This window comes from Pinus tabuliformis, chromosome 6 (genome assembly GCF_031772625.1).
Source record: "Pinus tabuliformis cultivar Carrire ecotype Pingquan chromosome 6, CPIR1, whole genome shotgun sequence".
In the NCBI taxonomy this organism is placed as follows: Eukaryota; Viridiplantae; Streptophyta; class Pinopsida; order Pinales; family Pinaceae; genus Pinus; species Pinus tabuliformis.
In genome coordinates this window covers 1,047,329,752-1,047,347,701 of record NC_142292.1, presented here as the reverse complement: position 1 = coordinate 1,047,347,701, position 17,950 = coordinate 1,047,329,752, and positions in this window count along the sequence as shown.

Sequence of the window (17,950 nt, the reverse complement as noted above, 5' to 3'; positions counted from 1 at the left end):
AAGAAACTTTAGAAAAGTGTGTTTTTCAAGTGAAAAATTAAAATCCACTCCTATTTAAGCCCTCACATTTCATTTTCAAATTCACTATCTTCATTTGCCAAGCAAGAGGTGAAAAGGTGAGAAAACAAAACAAGCTTGAGTGAGTTAGAGTGAAGAAAGCTCGGCGTTGCGCTTTTGGAAGAGTGGTGCTTTGCTTTTGGCTAGAGTAGACTGGAGCTACGATTTTGGAGACTAGCGTTGCACTTTTCACCTGGTGGTAGGCTTTTATTCGATTTTCTTAGTGTAAATTAACACAAGTGCTACGCTTTTGTATTGGCACTGTGCTTCTGAGTGTTGATGCTACACTTTTAGCAGGAGAGCCCAAATACCTCCAAATCCTCAAGTAAACTTCAAAAATTTCCCTTTCTGTCCATTTCCACAAGTAAGTAAACATTCTTAACCTTGGTTTTGATTTGCTAATCTAAGTCACAAGCATTGTTTGCCATGTTTAATCTCAAACCCTAAAATCTCCCTAATGGTTCTTAATCCATAACTCTTTCCTATTCATCCTAGCACCCAATCCTACAATCCTAAAATTCCCCTATCCCTATTTCACTATCACCCTATCCCTTTTCCCCTTTACCACTATTCCATGCCATTCACATTCCCCTTTATCCCTTTTTCCCAAGAGAAAATCTCAAGCAATCAAAAACCTCCTTCTCATTTCCTACTCCACTCATTTCCTAGCCCCAATCTCATCTTCTATGCCCTCATTCCTCATTTCCCTACACATCAACTTTGCGAACATGGACCTGGAAGACCAAGACTATGAGGAGGAGAACATAGGAAGTGACACTTCAGCTGATAAAGCCACACAAGGGAGGCATGATCATCAGAGAAGAGCCATCAAACCTTAGGGAATTGCAAGCCTCTGAGTTAGCTGTCAAATGTTTCACATACCTTGGCTGCTATGAATTCTGTGAACAGGTTAAGAGAGTTCAATATCACCTGGAGCTCACTAGAATTTTTGCAGCACATCTTCAGGACAACACGGTGACTGTTGCTGGGGTAACTTTCACCATTTCATCTTCCATTATTTCAGATGCCACCAGGATTCCTAATGTAGGGGAGAAGTGGTTCAAGTGCCAAGATCTAGATGAGTTCTATTATGAACCTTATATCAAACCTTGGTACACAAATAAGGGGAAGAGACTATTTCCTTTCATGTTTGCTGAGAACAATCATGTCCCCATGATGAATATCATCATGAAATATTTCACTTGTGAGGGTAGGTTCTCCAGGCTGTACACTTATCACATCAGGCTCCTCATTCATTTTACTAGGGTGAGGATGTTAAACACCCCTTGCTACTTGTTCAGGAGTACTGAGAAGATGGCTTTTATTGTCCAAAGGAAGCCTTACTCTCAGCAGATGAGCAGCCTTTATCATTACTCTCTGATCAAGGTCATTGTCCTTCATCATCTCAATCTCCTTAACGTCCCTTGGGAGACCTTTATTTTTCATGAGATCTTAAGAGGTCCTCAAATTCCTTCACCAGTGCCGCAAGAAGCAGGAGGACCTTCTAGCCCACTGAAAGTAGAAGAGGAGGCCAAGGAGACAATAACTACTGAGGTGCCTATCTACATCACATATTAGAGGGGAACTTGGAGATTATTTGTAGCAGATAGGCAAGTTTTTTCTCCACCAGATGTGGAAGGGACCTTGCCATCTTCATCAACTCATAAGCAAGTGTTTTCTCCACGGGATGTGGAAGAGGTCTTGCCTTTTTCAGCAACACAGTAAGTATAGGTGTAGCAGTTGCACAAAGGCAAGGAAAATATTCCAGTCCAGAGTCTTGATGACGAGGAGGAAAGGGACTTTGACTTGACTAAGCATGAGGAGCCGCAAGAACATTATACTTGTCATGGGGTTGAAATCATTGACTTAGAGGCTTAAGACAAAGCAACCATCAAAGACATCATCATATGGGAAAGAGAAGCTCAAGTGCAAGGTTTTGCAGACAATTTGGAGAGGGCCGAATACATCATTACATACTTGGAGCAAGAAAACGAACAATTGAGTGACAAACAAGTCCTCATGGAGCTAGAAATTCTCAAGTTGAAATGACAAAGTGGCAAAGAAGCACAAGTCACTTTGACTCCTATTGAGCAGGAGATTGAAGATGATAGGGAAACTTGGCTTGAAAGAGTCAACCTTCACCTTGAGAAGCTACTACGAAAGACCAACAGGGATAAATAGATGATCAGACACATGGCCTATAATTATAGGACTCGAAACAAGATTTGCAATATGAGGGTCAAGAGAATGAAAACTAGACTAAGGTGGGCCTTGAAAGGCAATAATGAGGACGATAGACTTAGTATGCTGGCTAAAGCTTCCTTCGCTCATCAGAGCACATGATGATAGTTCTTGTCACCAATTTTGGGCAATTTTTGAGGAAATTTTGTCATTTGCAAATTTTGGATTTAAATACATAGGAAAATTGCCTATAAGCAGCATTGTGCTTTTCCTAGGGGAACCCATTGAAGAAATGGCTTGTATTTTTGGATTTATAGCGATGAGTACATGCACCCTAGAAAGTTTCAAATTTTTTGAGGTAGATCTGGTCCACCAAAAGGTCAAAAAACACCGTAAAAATGACCTTTCTGCCACTTTTTGGACACACAGAAGCAGTCTTGGCAGAATCAAGTTTTGAGGGGTAGGATGAGATTCAAATTCAGAAATTATAGGTGTTTTGGAAAGTAGGATTGAAGATATTTCCAATGCACTATCTTGAGCTCAACTGAGATGCCGGGAAGGTCTCCAAAAGGGACCTGAAAGTGGCACTACACTTTTTCTCAGTGGCACTGCGCTTTTGGCAGTTTTGCTTAGGGTTGTTATTTTTCCAGTTTTTTGACTGTAGTCATGGATTCTCTCTCATTGTGGATGATTTACCATTGTAAATGATGAATTGGCATGCAATTATGATAGAAAAATAGTGATAGAGGGTAGATTCATTGCTTTAAGATTTAGTTTGAGCTCAAATGAATCAGTTTTTTACTTTTAGAGGCAAGTTGTTGATGATGCATATAATCCTGTTTCTTGTTTAGTATTAGTTAGATTAGCTCATCATCTTAGGTATTTGACCCCTGAGGATGGGAGGCGGTTGAATACTTGTCTATATCTTCTTTTTATTTCTCATTGTAAAGGTTTGGACTCAACTGGATGCTCAGACATTGATTGTACACCTTCTATAAGTAGTTTGGCAGGAAATTAATAAGATTTGCAGCTATTTTTATGGGATCCCTATGGTATTGAGTTCTAGTATAGTTTATTCTTCTGTGATTATATGTTTATATGTTTTATGTATTCCATCTATAATTTCATTGCTTCTAGTTGAATGTTTTCAAGTTTTATTGGTAGAATCCATTGTATCAGTGCTCTGCCTTGGGAAATAATTCACCATTTCATGTTTTCTGCAGTCCAGGAAGGATCCATAGCTATAACATGCCCTTCTTAGGTTCTCAATAGTCTCAAACATATCACCCCATCAAGCCCAATAGTGCTAAAGCTTTTGCCTACCTTGCCCCATAGAACACCCTGCATTTTTGACCTAATTTCTAAAACCTAAACTGCCCAACTCCCCCTCATCTAGCAAAACCTCTACAAAGTCCAACCAAAATTTCGTGCTACTATACCTAGACTAAAATCCTTTACCTAATCCAGTCATCTTGATTGAGATCCTTATGGAGAGAGCCCTCTCCCAGCCTAGTAGGGCTAGCTACTTGGCTAAGCTTGGTTTGTGGTTACCCTGGCATTGCCTCCCTTAAGCCTGAGGTCAATCTAGGTGATAACATAGTGGTGACCATACTGGGGAATGAAAAACTAATCACCCTAGTAATATCTTATCTCATTTTGGTTTCCCTCACAAGATCGTAATAGATAATGCGGCTGCATTTAAGTCCAAGAAAATGGTGAAGTTTTGCAACAAGTACAACATTACATTGTGTCATTCCACAACATACTATCCACGAGGCAATGGATTGGCCGAGTCATCAAATAAGTCCTTGGTGAATATAATCAAGAAAATGTTGGAGGAAAATAAGAAGAATTGGCATCGAAAGCTTGTAAATGCCTTGTGGGCCGATAGAGTGAGCAACAAGAAATACATAGGTATGTCACCTTTTGAGTCGGTTTATGGTACTGATACTATATTTCCTGCATCACTTGCAGTCTTAGTCATGAGACTACTACAGGAAGCTGGCAACGAAGAGGATGATATTCAACAAAGAATTAATCAAATGATTCACCTTCATCAAACAAGAGAAGAGCTTTCTCAAAATACTTTCCAGTTGCAGGAAATGATAAAGAAGATCTATGACCACAAAACCAAAGTAGAAAGTTTTATCTGGAGGATGTAGTGCTATGGTGGGATGCATGAAATGAGGAGAAAGGAAAGCATGGTAAGTTCGAAAATATATGGAAAGGATGGTAAAAAATCTCGGCCTATCAAGGATAGAATGCCTTTTTGTTGAAGGAAATGGATGGTCATGATTGTTTAGGAGGGCTAGTGAATGGTAGGCTCTTGAAGCATTATTACTTTTGAGGTCGTTTTCTGAAGTTACTACACCTTCATTGTATATACCAATTTGATTTTCCTTACAAGTTTTGAAGAACATTGTCATTTGAGCTTGGCACCCAAAGTGAAGGCTATAAATTTTGAAAGATTAGTGTCAAGTTGCATCGATTTGGTTTATAGTCAAGTTTTGAGTCAGTTTGGTTGAGAGTTAGTGTTGAGTTGTGTTGAGTCATTTTTCATTTTTAATTTCTTTTTAGTTTTGACCGTATTACCCAATGGAATGAAGATGATAGGGAGACTTGGCTTGATAGAGTCAACCTGCACCTTGAGAAGCTAATATGGAAGGCCAATAGGGATAATCAGATGATCAAACACATGGCTTATCATTATAGGACTCGAAACAAGATTTGCAATATGAGGGTCAAGAGAATGAAAACTAGACTAAGGCGGGCCTTGAAAGGTAAGAAAGAGTAGGATAGACTTAGGATGATGGATGAAGCTTATTTGGCTAATCATGGCACATGATTATGGTGCTTCTCACCAATTTTGGGCAATTTTTGAGGAAATTTTGTCATTTGCAAATTTTGGATTTCAATACACAAGAACACTGCCTATAAGCGCAGCGCCACCGGCGCTGAGATTTTCCTAGGGGCACCCATTGAATAAATGGCTTTAATTTTTGGCTTTAGAGTGATGAGAACATGTACCCTAGAAGGTTTCAAATATTTTGAGGCAGATTTGGTCCACCAAAAGGTCAAAAAACACCTTAAAAATGACCTTTTTGCGACTTTTTGGACACACAGAAGCAGTCTTGGCAGAATCAAGTTTTGAGGGGTCAAATGAGCTTGAAATTCCAAAATTCTAGGTGTTTGGCAAAGAATACTTGAAGATATTTTGAATGAGCTATCGTGGGCTCAATTGAGATGCCAGGAAGGCTCCAAAACAAACCTAAAAGTGGCACTACACTTTTGCCCAGTGGCACTGTGCTTTTGGCAGTTTTGCTCAGGGTTGCTATTTTTCCAGCTTTTTTACTGTAATCATGGATTATCTCTCATGGTGGATGATTGACCGTTGTAAATGATGACTTGGCATGTAATTATGATAGACAAATATTGATAGAGGGTAGATTCATCGCTTTAGGAGTTAGTTTGAGCTCAAATGAATCAGTTTTTTACTTTTAGAGGCAAGTTGTTGATGATGCCTATATTCATGTTTCTTATTCAGTATCAAATAGATTAGCTCCTCATCTTAGTGATTTGACCTCTCAGGATGGGAGGAGGTTGAATACTTATCTATATCTTCTTCCTCTTTCTCATTGTAAAGGGTTGGACTCAGCTCGATGCTCAGACATTGATTGTACACCTTTTGTAAGTAGATTGGCAGGAAATTAATAAGATTTGAAGCTATTTTTATGGGATCCTTGTGGTATGGATTTCTAGTAAAGTTTCTTCTTATGTCATTATATGTTTATATGTTTTATGTATTCCATCTATCATTTCATTCCTTCTAGTTGAATGTTTTCATGTTTGATAGGTAGAATCCATTGTATCAGTGCTTTGCCTTAGGAAATCATTTATCATTTCATGTTTTCTACAATCCAGGAAGGATCCATAGTTGTAACATTCCCTTCTTAGCTTCTCACCAGTCTTAAAAATCACACCCCATGAAGCCCAAGAGTGCTAAAGCCTCTACCTACCTTGCCCCATAGAACACCCTGTATTTCTGACATAGTTTCCCAAACCTAAACTGCCCAGCTCCTCCTAATCAAACAAAACCTCTACAAAATCTAATAAAATATTCATGCTACTACACCTAGCCTAAAATCCTTTACTTGGTCCAGTCATCTTGATTGAGATCCTTACAGAGAGAGCCCTCTCCCGACTTAGTAGGGTTAGCTTCTTGGCTAAGGTTGGTTTGTCGTTACCCTGGTATTGCCTCCCTTCAGCCTGAGGTCAATCTAGGTGATAACATAGAGAATGGATTATTTCTAGTGTCCCTATGCAAAAGTGAACTATGTCATACAAGGTCTCTTCACTCTCACAGTGCATTAAGCCTTTCCTTGGGAAAAATGACCTAGCCTTCTCCTACTTTCCTTAGTCAAATGCACAGTTTCTTCTTCTAGTGAGCCTTCCTAAGCGCATGGCACACTTTTAATGAAAAATCATCCAGTATTGAAGAAAAATACACTGGTATAGGACACATAACAAACATTTAGTGAAGAGTTAGCTATTGGTAAAGACAATTGTGCCTTCCCTTGATCCTGCTTATCTCCCCAGTGCATGGTGTAGTTTTAGTGGATAATGTAACCCTATTTAAATCATTGTTGAATAAAATTGTGCCATCTATTAATCTCACCTCTCCGTTACATTGAATGGTGTAGTTTTGGTTAGCAGGCCATCAACCCTTATTTACGAAACTTCCTCACCATGCCAAGAATTGTCTTCCCTTCCCTCATCAGCACATGGCATAGTTATAGTGAGCAATGGTGTCATCCCTTGCTCACTGTCAAACTCACATGTGCTATCACTACCTTATTCTCCTTTGAGGCTAACGCATGGCACGATATTAGTGATCAAGCTCATCACGCTATCACTTGAAATTTCACATTGGATTAGACCCTAAAGAGACCCTCCTTATAGAACAGGGTATAATTTAAGTTGACAATGATACATTTCATAGTCACTGTTGAGCTCAATTTTTTCATCGTTAACAAGCTTTCCTCCTGCAGGCATATCAAAAGAAGTTTCTCCCATAATAAAAGTAGGGATAGATAAATGATTTCAAGATGAGTGTTTCCTTGTCACGAGTGATCTTCAGTGGTAGGTCAGCCATCTCAGCATGACAAGATGATGCTCAAGGAATATGTCCAGGAGAAGAAGCAAAGAAACAATTGCAAAGAAGAAACACAAAGAAGGACCACCATGAAGACATGAAGAGATTGTGAACCATGACAGGATGAAGAAATTACATGATAACTCAGAAGGTCCTGATGCTAGTCTAAGAACCTTTGGAGGGTGAATATGAGAAACAATGTAGACATTTCATGAAGATTGAAGACAAAGCAACAATTAGAGCATCTTGGCATTGAAACATCAACATGAAGTTCGATGTCATCTTTGTCAAGTTGTGGCTTGTACAAGTGTGAACAAAATGTCATATGTGTCCATGTGCATTCCCATATCATTTGTGGATGTAATTATTTTATTCTAAAAAAATGAAAAAATGTAACAGAGGTGGATGTCCAAGAGTCATATCATGTGGAATATGTAGAGTCACATGTGGAAAAAAGATTCTTATAGAAGTTAAAAGTTAATTTAGATGTCCAAGAGTCCTGAGGGTAGCTCAAGAGTCATTGGGGATATCAAAGGTTATTCCTTTTGTTATAAATACACCCTTATAACTCAAGAAAAATTCTTTTGGAGGCTTAGTATTTTGAGAGCTAGACTTGACTTCTCTAACTTAGCATAGGAGAGAAGCCTATTATTTGGAGAAGCAAGAAGTTACTTAATGTTCCGCTACTAGAGCTAATGGATGACCACTGTAAATTTGTACTTATATATTTCACCTAATAATTGAAGCTCATTGAGCCAACACATTTTCATTGATGTATCGTGAATATTGTAATACTATTCTTTGGATATTTGCGATATATGTTACTTTCATATGTACTAAATAAATTGAACAACTTCATTGGCTTTGGTGCTTATCTTGTTGAATGTGTGTTTTATCGTATTTAATGATCATTGTGTTTATGTGAACTACATTGATAGACAACTAATGAGTCTTTTCTTTCTCTTGCACGCCTCTCTTACAATAGTACTATTAATTTCTTCTAGAGGCTCACTTTTGTCTCCCCTCCCATGAAGGCTTCCTTTTAGGAATTTCAATTTGAGTTCCATAATGTCAACTTACTTTCTTTCTTAAAGGTTATGTGTATAACCTCTTATGTTACCGATTGAAACTAAGTAAAACCGTAAGTTATGGTGGATGGGTTGATACATTGAATGGGGCTCCCACTCAAAACAATGTGAGGTCTAATTAGGACATCACATTGGGGTGACCCCTATATGTTGGTCGTATCTAGAAAAGTCAATAGAGTCTTTGCATGTTTTCCTATTCTCTTATTATTTCAAATGTGTTATCATTTTATAATTATCTAAGTGTATGGACCAATCCTTTATATTCTTTTCTATCTATATTTTCTTCAACTATGATTCATGACATACGTTCATTCTTTAAAATGTGGAATGAATTTGTGAGAACATGATTTATTTTCTTATTATTTTATTTTTACTTTGAAAAATACTTGTTCCACATATAGGTGCATGCATTGAATTGTACAATATTTAATATTCAATTTATATGTGTATAAGAGTGTCATCAATAGAGGATTACCACCTGTTATCACTCTGTAATTTCGAGGTTGAAAATAAAATCACTCAGGTAACATCAAAACCACTTTTGGAGCTAAGATCTACCCCTGCCAGCTTCAAAGAGGGCTCTCTGTTTTAGATTTAGATTTGTTGGTTGAATGGATATTAGGCTAGTTAATGAGCACATGTTTGTTTTTTTTTAAATGGGTTTGGTGGGGAAAGTAAGGGAGAGGGCCATTGGGCAATGGAGTCAAATGTTTGGGGTGATCAGCTTGCAAAAACAACAAATAGGAGTGAAACAAGGCAATTTAGGTGCACTGCATGGATCTCTGAGAATAAAATGGATTGAGGAGATAGAAGGAGAGAGAAAGTCAACAGAAACCCAGAAGTAATTAAGAATTCCTTGATTTGGAATCAATAGAAAACATGTAAATTGTAACACAACCAGAAATAAGGTGCTCAAATAGCAAATATTAATCTTCACTTTATGTTTTACAATTGAGGATTTAGAAATATAGAGAAATAAATACAATGGATAAACACATAACAATAGGAGAAAACATCACCATTTGGTACACCTCTTAAATCTTGAACATCTCATATTTTATTCCTTTGCAAACTGTCACTTGAAACATAGTGAGAACTATTACAGAATGGGACTCTACCCTTCTTATGCATTACCCCCCCCCCCCCCCCCCCCCCCCCCCCCCCCTTCTTAGAAATAATACCCAAAGGGTCATAATACCAAGTGAAGATATGGGTGAAATTCATCTCTCTTAGTCTTCTATCTGCCTTCTCCCCTATAGCTCTACTTTGCAAATGAAGGGACCAATTTGGGACTTGATCGTGAATTGGGATTTCCTCTTGGCTGCTACAAAATGCATCTCATCTTCACTGGTTATCTGTCTAATATACTCTAATGCAAATATCCTCATGGGGAGGAACTTTGGCAGCTTGTAGGGTGGCAATTCACAGCCATACACTCTTATTTCAGTGTAGTTTTGGTACAACTACCAATCACCATTTTTGGCTTGATCAGACAGTTGCATAATTCTTTTATGTCTTCACTTATCCTTGGTTCTACAGTTCCGCTAAGGAGGCTCATTGCTCGGTGTATAAAAATTTCCACAAATGTCTTGTGACTGAAATACTTTTGATCTTTCATAACCAAGGTTGTCAAAAATATCATTGGTTGAGGTTCACCTTCATCATTTATTTTTCTCAATGAAAACTAAAACCTGTCTGCCTGAAAATACACAAACATGTAAGCCAACACTGAGGAATAATGAAAAAATTATTTTTTGGGAAAATTGACAAGTTGTTCATGAATTACATCTACTATAAACTAGCTAAAGTTGAAAATGATTGAGGTCTTAGATTCAGTGGAGAGGATAGATAAGAAAGCTATAATATCCTCATCAGGCCATTGATTAGAATAATATCCAAGAGGTAGGAAAGAATTGAGGCAATATGCCTGGTTCTGTCAGGGAAAATAGAGGAGGAATAAGGATGGTTTTTGCCTAACATAGATGTGTTCTCAGCCATGAAAAGCTCTAATGTTTGAGCTCTTTTGGAGAAATCAAGTTTTTGGTACATTTCAATCAAAACTTCATGTGAAAAAGGAACAACTCCTTCAATAAATGGGGCCTGCATCATCTACATGATTGATTGAGCATCAATTGTGAATAAAATATGTCATGTTGGGGACATCACTACACTTTGCTATGGGTTGTAACATGAATGGAACTTCCTGATTAGTTCCAGACAACTTTGTGTTTTAGGGAAGATATAGAAAGGGAGGTTGGTGTCCCACAGGCATATGTCATCCATTTCCTCCATGAATTTGTCATCCCACAAACAATATATATTAAACAAATCAAATTCTCAGAGGGTTTCATGAATCTTGAAATCCCTTTCAGCCAATGGTAAATGACCTAAATGCAGTTGTGTGTGCACGATAGTGTTGAAGATTTCTGGTTCTTTCTGCTTAGGTTCCATTGTTGTCTACTCTGTAATAGAATAGGATGAAAGAAGTGGGATTTTTAGTGAGGGAGATAGAAAGGGATTTGAACAGAAATGGGATTCAAGAATAGGAATTGATGATCACTGCTTGAATATTGGTAATCCTAGACTGTGTTGTTGTTCTCCTGCTCTACTTTGCGTTCTCTGCAACAGATGAATAGAGTGGGAGGAAGCGCCTACAAGTGAACAATAAGATTTAAAGTTTGAACTCGATGTGACTTTGGTGGTTTTATGATTTGAAATCAAGCCATTGGATTAGATTAATTTGGCATGGGTCCATTGGATAATGGCCCGACCTCATTTATGACTCAATGGTAGGAATGGGAATGAATGGATGGATGTGATGGTTTGGCACGGTGACGTGGCGAGTCTTCAACGGTCACTTGGCTGAGTGGTTTAAACGATATCAGATACAACTTTTCGAGGGGCCTGTGAAGCGATAGATGGTATGAGGGGGTGGATGTGAACTCACGAGGGCACGACACGTAGGGAAGAGGAAACTGCTGACTTCGGACCCCCCCCTCCTCGGGATTAACTTTCGGATGGTGGGGGGGGCCAAAAAAGACATGGGCCAATTGATCAGGCAAAGTGAGTGGGGATGAGGGGAAATATGGTGGGTTGGTTAATGATGACATGATGGGTGAGTGCATGGTGGGGTTGAGTTATGAATGGAAGTGAACTATAGGAATATGAAAGGGAAAATAGATAAGGTTTAGAAGTGCGGGGCGGGGAATGATTATTAATGTGTCATAAGCCCCTTTTCCTTACAAATTTTTCTATCCAAACATAGAAATATTGAATTTTCTTCGAAGCTTAGGAAATGTCTTCCAATTTTTAAGAAGGTCCTTTGATACTCCTTCCTTATTCTCTGATTCTACCTACCCTTATTCTCTATTCTAGCATTTTTTGTTCTTTTCCATTTATAGGGTGGATTTAGACTTGCAGACCCTTTCATTGTTTTTCTTTTCTTTTCGTCTCTTTCTTTTAAGATCTAACCTACTCTATCACTTATTTCTCCTCTTTGGTCCAGATTAAACAAATGGACCAAATTCCATTTCTACCTAGCTACTGATTTTCCAAGATTTAACTATTTAGCAACTCTTTATTTTCTAACCTATCAACATAAATTGAAATTTGTTCAATCATGCTTAAACTGTATGATTTGAACAATCTTTTGGGTTTTCTTTTTCTTTTTATTTTTCTCTTCTTCTTTTTTTGTACCCTCTTTTCATTTCTTTTTCCCATTTTTTTTATGAAATCGATTGAAAATTGAAATCTATGAACAATTTGAAACCTACAAATTGTGAAATTCTTAATCACCTTGAGATCCTATAAATTATAGGACCCTAACACCACCTCTTCATAAGCTTAGAGGGAATTCAAAAACATACCCTAGGAGGTTGAAATTTTTCCTTGAGAGGAAAAGAGATCAACATTCTTGGTGACGACACTCACGAATTAAAAGGTCAATATTATATGCCTAGTATATGACTCATCTTGATCCATTCCTACCTCATATTTGGATTGGACTAGAATTCGAAAGAAGCATGTTGCATCTATTTTATAACTTGGTCTTGAAAAGTGCAAGAACTCGAGAAGAGATTGAAATATCATTGCAAGTTTTAACCCAATAGGAGTTACTTGTACTCCAAATTTAGAAAGGAAACTTTACTAAATGATAAACTTGAAGTTGGAGGAATTATAGAAGCCAAAAGTCCCGTAACAAGAAGAACAAAAAATAATGTTGGTGAAAAGGATATCACTTTTGAGAAATAAGAAGTTTATATTTTCTTTTGAGAGGAAAAGGAAAATATATTATATCACAATGAAATATGTGAAGAAAGGGAAGAGGGTGACAATTCAAGGAATCATTGGTGAAGAATGCAAGTCATGTTTCTTTACAAGGTGAATGTCCACTTCCTACTATACCAATTTGAACCTTACAAGTATTTAATGGGGGCAATGTTATGAATCCAAACAAAAACATGGATCAACTACTATCCATTCAAGATATCCCTGGAATTCTAGATGAAGATGTTATGGTCAGAGAATTTCTTAAAAATTTGATAGGACCTACCTATTATCAATATATTTCCTCACTTATGTGATGCACCTCATAATTCACACACACAAAAAATATATGTTGAGTTACTACCCCCTGTCATGGATTTTCCACCATCAAATCTGCAATGGTATGATATGATGCAAACTATCTTGATAATTTCCTCTTTGTGTTCACTATGATTATAGTTATATTTATTTTTAGATATAATCATTTATGGTTTAGGACACATGGATAATTTTAAGTTCCCTTAGGGAACTCTTCTCATGTTTACAAAGTGTATTTCTTGTTAATTATATCATCCAATTATTATATACTCTTTGGCATGTGTTTTTTTTTGGTCAAGTAAGAATGGAGCATTCTATTAACCAAACTAGTACATTACATATGTTACAGGGTAAACCAAAATCCGTTTCTTTTACCAAAATTCGATCCTGAGGCCTGTGGGTTATAACTCACAAAACCTATCAGAAGCGTTATTGGCTTTAAACCTTTAAAAGTCAAAACCATTCACTCTATCAGAATATTTGGATTACACAGGAAATACACAGAAACCCGGCCCGCAACACTTAAGGTAGGAATTGAAATATTATATACCTGCAACCATAAATATCGGCGGGTCCACACTTTCAGTCCATCACCTTCCCATTACACTCTTCGATCACTGATCCCCAACCGGCCTGATCTTTGCCATCCATCTTTTTCATCGATCTAATGACTATTGGCATATCTCTTAATCACATATCAGCATATTGTAATTCCATCTCCTTCTCCTTCCTCGATCACCGATCAAACAACTTGCACGACAGATCCTCCACCGTTGATCTACACTTCGTGGATCTAACAGTCCACATGATTTCGGGTGGACAAGTAGCACAATGATTAACCACCCGAAAAGTGATGTCCTCTCTCCTTCTCACTGCTATGTGTCGCTTGATGAGTGGAATCAGAGGCCTTCCTCGAAATACCAGTTACCATGTAGACCTCACCCGAAATACCACTTATGGTTCGAGAAACCACTACCCTCGTGAATTAATTTTTCGCGTTGTTCTGCCATGCGATGACCATCAATATATCCCATCAGACAATTCTCATTCCTTTCTGCCTACATCGTTGATCTTTTGCTTATCAATGGATTTACGCTTAAACCCCATTTTCTCTGCCATACTCCATTTAACACAAACACTCATATATAACAATATTTTGTTAATCAATGGATTTCCATCGATCTTTATAGTGATCGATGGTCGGTCAAACCTGCAACACTAGAACATTCAAATGCTTTATATGAAATTCACACACAGACTATCTATACAGTTACACACAGGTGCACAATTCAACATTGAAACACACACTTTCCAGAATCGGTCCTCATGCCACTGCATCCTTGGTATTCCTCCGTTGATCTCAACCATCTGCTCAAATCCAATGGAATACTAATGCCAATACAATCTACGAATTGCTGCCAAACAATAGGGAAACAGTTTAGGCTTCCCTATCCTCTCACCTGTCTCCTGAGCCTTTTCGATCCATCCTATCAATCCATCGATCCCTATCCTTGGCAGCCAGACAGAGACAATCCTCTAACAAATTAGCTGGCGGTAACAACTCCCAAACGTGCCGAGTGTCCCTTTCCTTATTAATCACTCCTTCATTCACCAAACGATTAGCTAACATGTTAGCTTTCCTTTTCACATAGATAAAGCTTATAGTTTTTAAGGTTTGGAGGTGGGTCTAGATATGGTGAAAGACCCGCGAGAGCGTCCAGTGTTTCGACACTTTATCCAGTGATGTACCAATGCATATTTTCTTGGTTGTTCTAATAATCAATTCTGAATCTGCTTCAATGATGACATTTTGTGAATTTGAATCGACCAAGATTTCCAAGAATTTATCTAAGGGCATGAGTTCCTCCATGTTATTAGTGGCCTTCCCCAAGTGGCCCTGAAATATCTCCTCTATTTGAACCTGTCCATCTCTTATAACACCCCCAAAACTAGCTAACCCTCGGTTGCCCTTAGATGCTTCGTCTATATTGACCTTTAGGAAACCATATGGAGGAGGCTTCCAAATATTTATATCTACATTTGTTTGGCTCACACCCTTGATTATGCCCTGTGGGCCTACATACTGGAGGCCCAAATGAAATAGAATACACATATCTTGGGGTAGAGGAGGGTCCTTAGGAGGTTTCCTCAACAAGATTCTGACTGTGTCTTTGAGCTACCTTAAAATTTGGTCAATTATGTGTTGGGGCTTGCTTGCTTTGTTCTTGAAGATTCGACTATTGAATTCTTTCCAAACATCCCAAATGACAAAGCCTAGAACCAGAGTCCAGGCTGTATTAATGATTTCATTCCTTGAGAAGTTTTTCCTCCAATTCTTCAAAGTGTTCGAGATGCTGAGTCTATCCCTATTAGTGTGCCTAAAGATTGAGGCCACCCAATCCCACACGATGGAGGTGAAAGGACAGAAGTTGAGAAGGTGATCCATCGTCTCCTCTTGTGAGCCACAAAGGTAACATTTCGATGGTCCAGTGAAGCCTTTTTTTAGGAGATTCTCCCAAGTTAAATTTTTCCTTTGATGAACTAGCCAAACAAATAACTTTATTTTCATTGAGTGGGGGCTTTGCAAAAGATTCTTCCAAAATTGCTCAGGGTTTAGGTAGCTAAATCCTATTACTACCTGTTTAGCTTCTTTGAGGTTAAATTTTCCTTCGGTGTTCTTTCCCATCTTAGTTGGTCAGGCAAGGAGGATACCAGAATCCTCCTATGTTCTAGATCTTGGGTAAGAGAGTTTTCCTGGGCCATCAAAGGGCTCTCTTCACTATGGCCTAGATCCTTCCAAATTCTCCATTTTCCATGTTCCTTACCTTCTCCCAGAAGTCAGTTACCATAAGTAGACCTTTGTTGTCTTTGTTATTCTTGAGAGTTTCTAATTCATCCTTATACAAGTTGGGTTCCTGTTGCCAGTTATCATCCCGAAATCGTGCCAGGTTCCCAGCTCAAATCTCCAAGAAAATATGTTGCTGAACAATAACTTTATTTTCCCAAGCAAGGTTCCAAATGTGGGAGCCCTTAATATGCCCTGACATTCTAATGTGATCCTTCTCCTACCAATTCTTAGCATATTTTTGTTTCCAAAGCTTAGCCCAGGGAGTTGCCGATTCCTTGATCCATGTCCACCAGAGTTTATCTCCCAAAACTCTATTGATGGTTTCAGGATCATGAAGCCCCAAGCCACCATGGCTCTTGGGTTTGTAGATCTTGTCCCATGCTACTAAAGACCATTTCTTTTTCTCTTCTCCTCTACCCCATAAAAAGTCCCTTTTTATGCTCTTGATCTGTTGCTTAATTCCTTTTAGGAGTAGGAAGAATTGAGAACATGAACATGGGAATGGCCTGCAGGACAACCTATGTGAGCACAAGGTGTCTTGCTAAATTTAAAGACCTACATGTCCATTTTCTGATCTTGTCCTGAAGTTTATTTATTATTGGCTCCCACACTTCCTTGCTGAGAGGTTTATCTATGAGAGGTATGCCCAGATACTTGGAAGGTAGCTGGTCCCTTTGAAACCAAATAATTCTGGTGATGTTTCTCTGAATAGCAATGTCAGTGTTAAAGAAAAGAACTTCTGATTTGTTGAGGCTTACCTCTGTGCCAGCTGCCATAGCAAAGTCATTTAAAATATGTTTGATCATTCTAGCTTCCTTAACTATGGGTATGCCCTGCAAAATTGTGTCATCCACAAATTGTTGATGAGTTTTTTCCACTCCATCCAAGGTGAATTTGATACCCTAGATTATTCCTTCAACATTTTCCATTTTAATTTCTCTACCTAGCCCTTCCATCATGAGAACAAAGAGGAAGGGTGAGAGCGGATCTCCTTGTCTAAGACCTCTAGAGGGTGTGAAGGGTCTTGAAGGAGTGCCTTCAAGCAAGATGGAGAAATTGGTCATGTCAATTAGTGCCATAACCCATCTTATCCAGTTTTGGTCGATGCCATAGGCTCTTACAACTGCCCTTATATAACACCAAAGCTTGTCGTAAGCTTTCCCTAGGTCTAGTTGAATGATCATACCAACTTGTTTGTTTCTTTTGAGAGAGTGTATCACCTCATGAGCTTGGATGATATTATTGAGGATTTGTCTTCCTTCCACATAGCCTATTTTCTCCTCTGAGATGAGAGCTATTAAAAGGGACTTGAGTCTGTTAGCGCTCGAATCTGCCTCAGGCTAAAAAAGGCAAAACTTGAGGCAACATCAAACCAAGCTCAGCCTTGTAGCTAGCCCTATGAGGACAGGAGAGGGCTCTCTCCAGTCAATCTCGATAAAATTAGCAATAGGGGGCGAGATGACTTGAAATGGGAAACTGAGTTTAGGCTAGTAAATAGATAAGAAAGGGTATTTTGATAAATGACTGGGTTTTCTGGGCAGTGTGGGATCAAGAACAACATGAGCAGAGAAATTAAATCTGAGACATAGATTATCTCAAGAGGCAAGATAGGCAATAAATTTAGCATTCAATTTTGAAATTATATGGAATGAAAAGACTGCTAAGAGGCTGACAGGGGCAACAGTTGAATCCTTATCAAAAAGAAGAAAACACAAAACATGAATACCTTCCCAGGGCAGAGCAGTAAACTGGATTCTGCCCTTCTCACTTAAAAGTATTCATCTAGAAATGACTATGAAATGAAATGTGAAACATAACAAGCTGCATATGAAACAAAAGAAAAGACAAATGCTAGATTCACACCACAAGAATCTCAAGAGTCAGAGCTGTATCTTTTCATTAAATCCCTGTCAAAAACTGTACAGTGAAGTTTTCCTTCACACCTCTCCCACTGTTTTCCACAACTGAGAACCTTATACAAATGATTTTTTATACAATAAATAAGCTCTACTATGAGAAAACAAATCTATCCAAATGGGG